At 31.8% G+C, this 10,696-nt stretch overlaps 1 pseudogene; it reads left to right on the top strand.

Annotated features, from left to right (window-relative positions):
* The first annotated feature begins 4,816 nt into the window (after positions 1–4,816).
* LOC130980781 (thermospermine synthase ACAULIS5-like) lies at positions 4,817–8,145 on the top strand (annotated as a pseudogene).
* The last annotated feature ends 2,551 nt before the right edge of the window (positions 8,146–10,696 follow it).

Genomic DNA, 10,696 nt, shown 5'->3' with positions numbered 1-10,696 from the left:
TATATATATTATTATTATTCACTAAAGTTCGTTCTTGTACTAATATTAGTAATATTTAACCTAACACTTCATTCATTATATATATATCCACTAAAGTTATTATCCTTATGTATATAATAAAGAAAGCCTAAGGCGGCTTGCTTTCTTAAGTTATATATATATAATATGAATACAGTAGAAATGAAAAAAAAAGAGAGAGCGAGAGAAAAAAAAAGAACGGAAATCCTTTTGAACTTTCGGCTTCGATTTTTGAAATCCGTAACTCCATAAAAAATCTAATCCGGTAAGAGTATTCGTAACCTCCTCCTCTACATGCTAGTACTATTTTTGATTAGTGAAAGTTGACAGTGACGTAGCTCCTCTTTCCTTTGAATTTGGCCAACGGGAATTTTAGGAGGCATAGACGATTCGGAACATTTTCTTCTTCGATAGCTCAGAAAGCTTCTCCGAAGCTTTGAATATTTTGATTCCGTACGAAGGTATGGTTTTGGTTTCTCGTAGTTAATGTTTAATGTCACGTGAAAACTTAGGCTAGAAGACCTTAAGATAGGGATGAACTGAGTGAATAATTGATGGTTTGTGTATATGGTAAAATGTGAGGTTTAGCTGTTGTCAATAATTTGCTGTTGAAGTTGGTCGGTTTGGAAAAAGATTTAATTGGTATTTGTTTGATTATGAAATAATTTGTTACTGGAAATGATTTGAGTGACTGAGAGGTGTTTGGTTTGATAGTTGGGACCCTTGAAGGGTGGCAAATTTGAATCTTAGAGGAGATAATGCCAAAATTTCTTTAAGAGTTGGAGTTTGATTTGAGGTGGTATTTTAAAAAGAAAAGAGATTATTATGTGGCTTGTGTATTTGAGATTATTTGTTGGCCCTCTGTCGCAAGATGTGACCGGGCACTTTAACTCCCCGGATTCCCCCATGGGCATGCATAATATGAATATTGAATATTATTGAGCTTGGAGTTTAACTCCATGGAATACTATGTTATTGAGCTTGGAGTGTGACTCCATGGAATATTATATTTGAGCTTGGAGTTTGACTCCATGGAATATTATTGAGCTTGGGGATGCGCGCACAGAGGGACTGTCCAATGGTTAATTACCAGACTTGTCGGGTTGGCTGTATAACCGACAGATGAGACTCATCAGCCATAGGACAGGCATACATATATGCATTTGTTTGTTTGCTTGAGTGTGCATTGTTTTGGTTTGCTTAACTGTTTAATTCTGCCTATCCGCTACTTGTTCTACTTGCTGTACATGCTTCTCTACCTGTTTTTCTTGCTTGGACTATATGTGTATGTTTCTGAGAAATCCTTCTTGGCGAAGGTGTGAGGAGAGAGGATTGTTCCACCAACGATTCGGAGGATTAGAGGAGACAGAACGTGAATTAGGTTAAAGTTAGATTCAGAATTAGAATACCTTAGATAGCTTACCTAACTTTGGTTTAGTTCATTTTCCTTAAGAATGATTCTGAGTGTCGAAGTTTTAGGAATGCCTCTGGCTTACCCGAGACCTTTTATATTAACTATGCGGGCACCTTTACCATACTGAGAACCTCCGGTTCTCATCCCATACTATGTTGTTGTTTTTCAGATGCAGGTCGAGAGACACCTCGTTGAGCGTTGGGTATCCTCCTTACTAGCGAAGAACTGTCTTTTGGACTGTCATATTTTGTGTTTAGGCTATGTATATATGTTTATAGAATCTCCGCATGTATATTTTGTGTTTTGTCCCTCCTAGAGGTCGACTTGGAGACAGGGGTTTATTTTGTGGTTTGAGCTTTATTTTGGGTTGTATATATATAATTATACTCTGGCCGGCCTTAGCTTCGCAGGTCGAGTTTGAGAGCTTGTAATCTGAGTTTTGGAACTCTGATATGTACATATACTTTCAGCTTCCTTTTGATCTTATCTATTCGTTTTATGAATATCCATGCGAGTGTCACACGATTTTCTATTTATCGTTCTTGTTTAGCTTATTCTTCAAGGCTCTTGATATAATTTCTTTCAACTATATTATATGTCTTTTCTTTTAGAGGTCGTAATACCTCGTCACCTCTGCTTTACGACTTAAGCGTAAGGCCCTGTGTGGTAGGGTGTTAAACATCTCTGTTATAACTTACTTTATTTCATAAAGTCTGTTATGCTTTTTTTTTTCTGCGATGCCTCCTCCATTTCCATTTGATATTATTTTCTGGGAGTCTCGAGCTTATGATTATCATAATTTCCTGGTCATTTGGATTTTTTCCAGATCTGAGATCTGAAAATTGCGAAAATAACGATTTGATCTGAATTTAAAGCTGTTGGATATTTAGGTTTACTTGGTCTGTGTCTTATTTCGTGATTTTTGCAAAGAGTTGGTATTTTTCTGTTTGTGAATCTTCTTGACTGTTGGGATTTGCTTCCATCTATGCTTTGTTATGGTTTTGAAAAAATCCCAAAAAAATGTTACAAAATTTTCTAGTGTAGCTTGAGCTCAGATTTGGTCAAAATTTGCAACGATTTCACTTCATTTTTCTTCAATTTGAGCTAGATGGCTTCGATTTCTTTTTTTTATAAGAAATAAAAGAAATTTTGTTTGGGTTTTGGGATTTCTTTAAAGTTTGTGTTTTTGGGGTTTTGTTAACTTATGAGGGGGTGTATGTCTGACTTTCGTGGCATATGATATTATTAGGTGGAGGCGGCGTCAACAAATCAGGTGGCTGAGCAAGACATGCATGTGTACCATCTTCCTTCCAAGATCATTTGTCGGGTCATCAACGTGCAGCTCAAGGTAGTGTTCCTTGATCCATGTTATATGCTATGCTAATTTTTTGGTCATTGGAAAGAAAAATAAATAAAAAAGAATTCATGTGCTTTTTGAAGCTTACGAGGAATGTCATGTTATGTTTCAGGCAGATCCCGACACGGATGAGGTGTTTGCCCAGATTACCTTGCTTTCGGAGCAAAGTGTATCTTTTCTCAACTTGTTGTTTAGTTTTGGAAAATTATGGAATATGGTTCTTTTGTTTTTCTTGTTTTGGTTTGGTTTTGAATGTTGTGTTGTGATGGCAGCAGGATGAGAACGTGGTCGAGAAAGAGCCTCCACTGCCACCACGGTGATGCCATTTCCTGCACTCTGTGTCTGCAACTAGATAAATGGAGTCTCAGGTAAATTAATTACGGATCTTATTTCTTTTTTCATTTGGTTATTTGTTACTGGCTGATTTTTTGTTATGACTATTTGTTGTTGGCTCTGATGAGTTTTTAGTCTGATTTTTTTGTACTTGCTGATGTTTGTTTATTTGTTCTTGCTATTTTTTAACATGGAGGGTCCGCTTCCACTGCTATAGGAGATATTGTTATGTTTATGTTTGCCTTTTCTTTATTAGCTTTCCTGGTAGAAACCCTAGCTCATTTAAATTTCTGTTCTGTTTTGTTGTTTTAATGGAACAATGGAAGTGTTTCTTCATAAAATTCCCTCAATACCCAATTAAAGGTCCTGTTGAGAGGCAAGCTAAAAAAAACTGATTTTAATTTTAGATAGTGTTAGTTTGAATCACACTTGTTTCTGTTAAAGGATGATCAATGTTCCTGTGAATCACATTCTTTCTATTATTTTCCCACCCGATCTATAATATTCCTTTTTTGTTGGAGGGAGGAGGATCAACGTGGAAGTGACATGGGAGAAATTTTTATACTCTTTCTTTGCTTTTTTCTTTTAATTTTTCTAATCCAAATATGTATACCAAGAGCCATTTTACTGCGTAACATACTTAATCACCGTATTAATCCAAATATTCTGGTTTTTTTAGGAATATTTCTCCATTTAGGCTAAATATATATTGTTCACTGTGATTTTGATCTTGGTTTTCCTTCTATTCGATTTCCTTGCGATCCTATCCTAATTTGTCTTTAAATTATGATTTTTCGCCCCTTTTGACATTTGTTTTGTTCTTTTGAGCATAAGTGGTGGTGCTGAAGATGATAATAGAGAACAGTGGGTTGAAGTCATTTTCTGGGAGTCTTGAGCTTATGATATCATAATTTCCTGGTCATGAATTTTCCAGATTTAAGATCTAAAAATTGCTAAAATAACGATCTGATCTGAATTTAAGCTATTGGAAATTTAGGTTTAGTTGGTATATGTGCTATTTCGTGATTTTTGCAAATAGTTGGTTTTTCTGTTTGTGTATCTTCTCAGCTTGGGATTTACTTATAATTAAATCAGATATTGAGAAAGATTATACTATATATTTTGGTTCTGTTATGTAATACCATTTCTTATGTTTATTTCTGTGTCAAGTGAAAAGAAAATTATCGATGAGAAAATAAAGTGATTAATGATTTTGAATTAGTGTGGGTTGGTCTCAAATTTATCTTTTTTGGGTGTAGTTTTTACTTTGTTTTTCAGCTCTCTTGGAGTTTCAGCTGAACTCTTCTACATGATGATAAAAGTTTGGAGGTATTATTTTATTTTTATCTGGGTCAATCTGATAAATTTGGTAGTTAAGGGGGTGTTTTCATTTACTATGGTATGTGATTGACTGAGATTCGGGTGGAACTATTCCAAAATCAAAAAGGCACTGTATTGAATTTGGATAGCTTGATTGTTGGTTTGTTGCCTTTTGGATGATGCTTTTTTTCTTTTGATTATTAGTTAATTCTGTGTTTTGAGAATCAATTTTATGCTATTAGTTTGTAGAAATTCATCATTAACATTAATTAAAGCTATGTTAGTATATTTTCTAAGTTCTTCTTATGATTTGATACATGATAAATAGATCACTCCCAATTTGGATTGCAGAATAGTTCAAGTACCTCTAGAGGATGGGAATGAACAAATGGCACATCGAAAGAAGATCTAGCTTTAAAACTGAGTATCCCTTGGCAAGAGAGTCTTCAAATGTATCTGAAACTGGCTCACTCTCCTTTGTTGTGCTTAGTGCTTCTGGTGATCTGACTAAGAAGAAAACATTTTCGGCACTTTTCTACTTGTATCGGCAGGTTGGTGCCTTCCATTTATAGAGCAATATATCAGAATTTTTGGATCATGTCTAATGGCATGTTACATAGAATGAGGTGAAACTAAAAAGAAAATGATGAAGAAGATCACCACTATTTATTCGTAATTTGTTTTTTGTAGATGGAATTTTCTAATAGTTTTTACCTTTTATTGAAGGATTTGTTTCTTATACTTAGTGAATTTATTTTCAGGGATTCCTACCACCAAAAGAAGTTCATTTTTTGGTTATGCAGGGACAAAAATCTTTAATGATGAACTGAGAGATCGATTGCGAGGGTGAGGCTTTCTGTAGAAAGAAAAGTGCATATTCTTTTTTCAAATATTTATAAAATACGAAAGGGAAAATATGGGAATCAGTGACAAGTTTTCTTATATTCTAGAATTGAGAATATAAATGCAGTGAGATGAGTTTATGGTTGCATTGTTTCCTTGAATTAGCCAAAAGAATCTTTACTATACACTTTTCTATGATAAGCATTTCAGAATTCTTGTTGCGGGTTATTTCATGAAGTCATTCTATCTCATTTTTCTCTTCCATTAGATCAAATTCGTAAGTGAATTTTCTAGAGAAAACATTCTGCTTATTTGCAAATTGGCTTCTTAAAACTTAGCTTATTACTCTAAAGATTTTGTGTCTACTGTAGAAATAATATTTGTTTTTTAGTATCTATTAATTGAAAAATGGAGTTTATATTTATATGAATTTTCTTAGGCTTCATATTGATGGGCTGGTGGGTGAGTAAGATGTATGCAATTCACTTGAGTTCTGGTGGACTTCAAACTCATTCCAAGTATTGATTCATAATATTGAATAAGATGTATAGCTTATAATCAATTTTATGTTTTTTAAATAGATAGTCACATGGGCTGGTAACATGAGGTCTATATATTCTCTCCATTCTCCATTCTCTTGACTCCACTTCTCCACTCTAACTCTCTTTAAATTGTCAAAGCTTTGGAAGATATGGGTTAGATAGTTTCTCGAATGAGCAGAGCCATTCTCTGAATGGTTATAGGAAGAGTGTTGGTATGAAGAAGAGATTGAAGACAACTTAAGATGGTGTTTTGCTCTTAATAGGTACATCTTTTTAATTACTCTTCTTCCAAATTCTTAATTAGGCAACCAAAATTATCATGTATGCTGTTTAGAGAAACCACATTACAATTTAGTTTCCTTAACTGCTCAGAATCAAATAAAATTTTGCTTCCCACTGTTTTTCTCATTATTACCTTGATACTTTTATCTCTGGGTAAAAAGAAGCAAGAATATCACCAACAATTTGGTGATTGCAACTACTTCTCATGTTAGAAAAAATAGAAGTGATCCTACAAAGTCATAAGCTCTTTTTCAGCTGTCTCCATAATAGGGAAATGAGAGAATGCATAATGAAAACAAAGACAAGGCTTTTCTATTGCAAACTTTAGCACTATATCAAATATCTTATTAATTTGTTTCAAAGACACTATTATAAGATTACTTTCTTTTTCTATCTTTGTGTGTAGTATATTGCATACAGGAGCTAGCCAATAGTAAGATATTACACTGTTGGACACAAAGACCTTGGAAAGTTGAGCCTCTTGGATCATTATATAAAAGAATTAGATAAACCTTTATGAAGAGGAAACTAAATTTATGTGGTTGTTGCAGGCATTGGTAATTGATGGGAAGGATCAGAGTGCTGAAACAGATGAATTTATTACCATGATTGTGTTGTTCATCCACCAGTCCTTCACCATCCTAAGTAACCCTCCTCTATATTCTTTAGGAATCTAATTTCATCCCCAATCCCATGTGATTTACATTGAACTTTTGTTCATTCAGCCCAAAGAATGTTTTATTATGGGGGGAGGAGAAGGATCCACTACAAAGGAACTGCTGAGGCATAACACCATTGACCAAGTTATAATCTGTGACATTGATGAGGTAAATTAAATTAAAACCTCCTAAGTACTAAGTTAACAGATAATTATTATACATGATGATGGAGCCAAATTATTAACTAATTCTGTTTTCATTGATGCTTGGTTTATCACATCAGGAGGTGGTGGACTTTTGCAAATCATACTTAGTAGCTAATGGAAAACATTCTATGATCTAAGACTTGAGGTCATCATCAATGATGCCAGGTCTGATAATAATCAAATAATAAACTCTTGTGCTTCTTGGATGATTGATCATCAGCATAATGGCCTATTGACCTTGGTCATATATAACAAGTTTCTATTAGCTAGGAATGAATAAATTCTAACAGAATGTGTCATGGTGAATTAAAGGGCTGAGCTAGAAGCTGGAGAAGAGAGGTATGATGTGATAGTTGGAAACTATGGAGGCCCTTATTATAAACTTTACACAAAATCCTTCTGAGTTCACTGTCAAACCAAGACTGAAGGAGGGTGGCATATTTGTGACATAGGTACTATAAGATGAATGTCCATAACATGAATCAAACATTTATTAGAGGAAGCAAAATTAAAGTGACATTTATATATTGTTCAGGCAGGACCTGCTAGAATATTCAGCCACATGAGGTCTTTTCATTTATCTACAACACATTGAGACAGGTTTTTAAGTGTAATCTTTTACTCTTCTTTATGTAATGCTATTTTGATTTAATAGTTCCCAAATTAAAAAGTTGACCACTTTTGCAGATGTTCCATCCTATGCTGATCTGGGGATGGGTCATGGTAAGCTTATTACTTTATCATAATTTTCAAGAAATTGTTTTGTATGTTATCTCACAATAGGAAATGGACCTCATCATATCTTAATCATTCTTTTGCTCTTGGAATATAACAGGCTTCAGATTTTCATTAGAGCTGAATGCAGAAGAGATATACCTGAGAATGAGACAAAGGATTAAGGGGGAAAATAGATATTGAATGGCAAAACATTCTCATCAGCCTCAACATTGGGCAAAGTTGTTCGCAATTCGTAAGTGAAATCAAATTATAGTTTGTAACTTTTGTCTCTCTCAAATATCTATTTGACAAGCATAGCCCTATTAACAGGTTGGACAATGAACTCATGTATACACAGAGGAAGCTGCAAAGTTCATACATGGCCATGGCAAGCACGCTTAATTAACCAAGCTTGACAACAAGTATCACAACATATAAAGAAAACAAGTGAAATCCCATGTTATGTTTTTGTTTGATTTTTTTTCATGTGTTCCCTTACCTAGCTTTGTTTTTCTTTTATTTTCATTAAAGATGTTCTCTGAAACACTTAATGAAGATTTTCATGATTAAAGATTATTAATGAATTAAAGCTGAATATGTTTGCAATATTACTTAGATTTTTTATGACATTTATGTTTTGTTGGAACACTTATCCATTACAAACGAATCTAAGGCTAAATGAGTTTGATTTTTTTTAGATTGGATCCTTTTTGTTAAGCGCAAGAAGAGAAAATAGATTGTATTTGGTTATTTCTGAAGCAAGATTCTGTAATGCTTTAGGTTTTACGTTAGTTAGATAAAGAGAGTAACTTAAAATATAGATTAGTTTGTTTAGTCATTTTCTCATTTTACATTGTTATCATTAGTTAGTTTATGATAATGACTTAATTAATGTAATTTAGTATTATACTAATATTTTTTAGGATTCTTTTGAAACCAATGAGATTAATATAGTTTTTGTCTTTAAACTTATTTAATTACTACTTTTAGCTTATTCAATGAAAAATTCAGAATCAATTCAAGAATAAGGAAGTTTATTAGAGTGCACAAAATGAGTTAAATAAACACTATTATGAGAAAATTATCTTTTTTATATAGGGTTAAAATTTTTTTTCTTAATATCTTGGTGTAATTTTTTTTTTTCATATTGATCTGATCTTGTGAATTGTAAGTGTTCTTCTATTGATACTTTAAAATTTTTACATCATACTTTGCCTCACTTTTATTTATTTATTTATTTTTATTCTTCCCTCTTACTTTTGCAATTCTCTTAAATTTTATTTTTTATTTCTACCAAATTCTGTTTGGTATAAGTTTTTACTACTATTAGCAGCATTTGAATTCTCAAAGCAATTTTTGGTTCACCATAAGTTTTAGAAAAAAGTAAAATGTGACTATTTTGGGTATATTTACTCTGCCAATGATTAAAAAAAGACTTTCAAGGACCATGAGGTTGCTATCAAAAGCAAAGGTCTTAGTTTTTTTTATTATTATTATTATGATTATAAAAGCTTTGGTTTTGATTGGTTCTTAAACTTCATGTTTTTAGAGTTTTGGCAGAGATCTCAGTTTTATTTACATATAATTTTTTTCTTTATCATATTGAATTCTCAAAAACTAATGTTGTACTAGAATTTGTTGTAAATACTCTTTAACTTTGGTTTCAGTAATTTCTTTCTGTTATATTAATTTATTTATTTGATAATGTATTGGATAAATCTTGCTCTCCATATATAATTTTTTTAAAAAAATTTGGATTATGGTATCAAAACATTTTTGGTATTTATCTTTATCTGAATTTTTTGCACGAAAAGAAATTGACAATTAAATTTAGTTTTTTTGCCTTTTTTATTTTTCTCATTCTATATAAAATTATGTGTCGTAAATTACTGTTATTTTAATTGTAATCTATTAGTATGGTTACATTTATTTATCAATTATGATTTTTTAGGATTTTTTAGATGTGTATTGAATTACATAAAATTATAATTTGTTGAAGTGCTAATTATTATATACATAAAAAATATATTTTCTTGCAGAAAAATTTATTTTTTATGTTGTATTTAGAAATTTATTTTCTAGGGTCATATTGAGTTTATTTGATTTTGTTTTCGTTTTGAACTGAATAGAAATTTGAATAGGTTTTTCATATTTAGAAAAAGCTACCTGAAATGTGAAAAATCATAATGGAAGTTCATGATTGTATTTTGTAGAATATCCTGAGCATGATGTTCATGTGGTTTTTTTTAAAACACGGATAGATTTGGGTTGGAATTTTGTTCTGTTTGTGATTTTTTTTAGATTTTTGTTTGTATTATTACCTTTGTTTTATTGATTTTTAGCTATAAATAGTTTTGGCTTGAAATTTGTTCTACTTGTGAAAAGATTAATTGGAACCTTTTGTTTCGATTATTTTTTGTGGCCTTGATTGCTAAAGAATGAACACTGTGTTATGAGAATCAAATCAAATACTATGATGATAAGTTAAATTTTCTATTGAGATGATTGTTTTATAAATTATGTTAAATTTGTTCTCTTTTATGTGGTTTATAATATTTATTTTTGATGATAAGTGAAAGTACATTTACTTCTAATCCTTTCTTACGTGCTTAAAAAGTTTGGTTTCATTGAGACATTTGTTTGCTGGGTTTCTTTTCTATTTAATGTTATTTGTTTTGTTTTTTTCGTCTTGGTTATTTCTTTATTTATTTTTTCCGATTTTATGTGAATGATTTATTTTATCTAAAATGTTATTTATCGCAGGAGAGCTTTTAATTTCATTTTTTCCTGATACTATGCATCTTTATTATTATTTTTCATTGGTCTGCAACTATTTTGTGAACTTGTGGTTACTATTTCATCACTTGAAATTGTTTGATTATATTTTCAGGAGGCAGCTATTCGGTTAGACATGAGTGAATAAATGGAGTGACATACAATGAGCAAGTTGATAGGATCGCCAGCTTACAGATTCTCGGTTTGTGAATGTTACTACGAACCTTAAT

The sequence above is a fragment of the Arachis stenosperma genome, chromosome 5, assembly GCF_014773155.1.
Source record: "Arachis stenosperma cultivar V10309 chromosome 5, arast.V10309.gnm1.PFL2, whole genome shotgun sequence".
Lineage (NCBI taxonomy): Eukaryota > Viridiplantae > Streptophyta > Magnoliopsida > Fabales > Fabaceae > Arachis > Arachis stenosperma.
The sequence above is the reverse complement of the archived record's forward strand: the minus strand, read 5'-3'. Positions and strand labels throughout refer to the sequence as shown.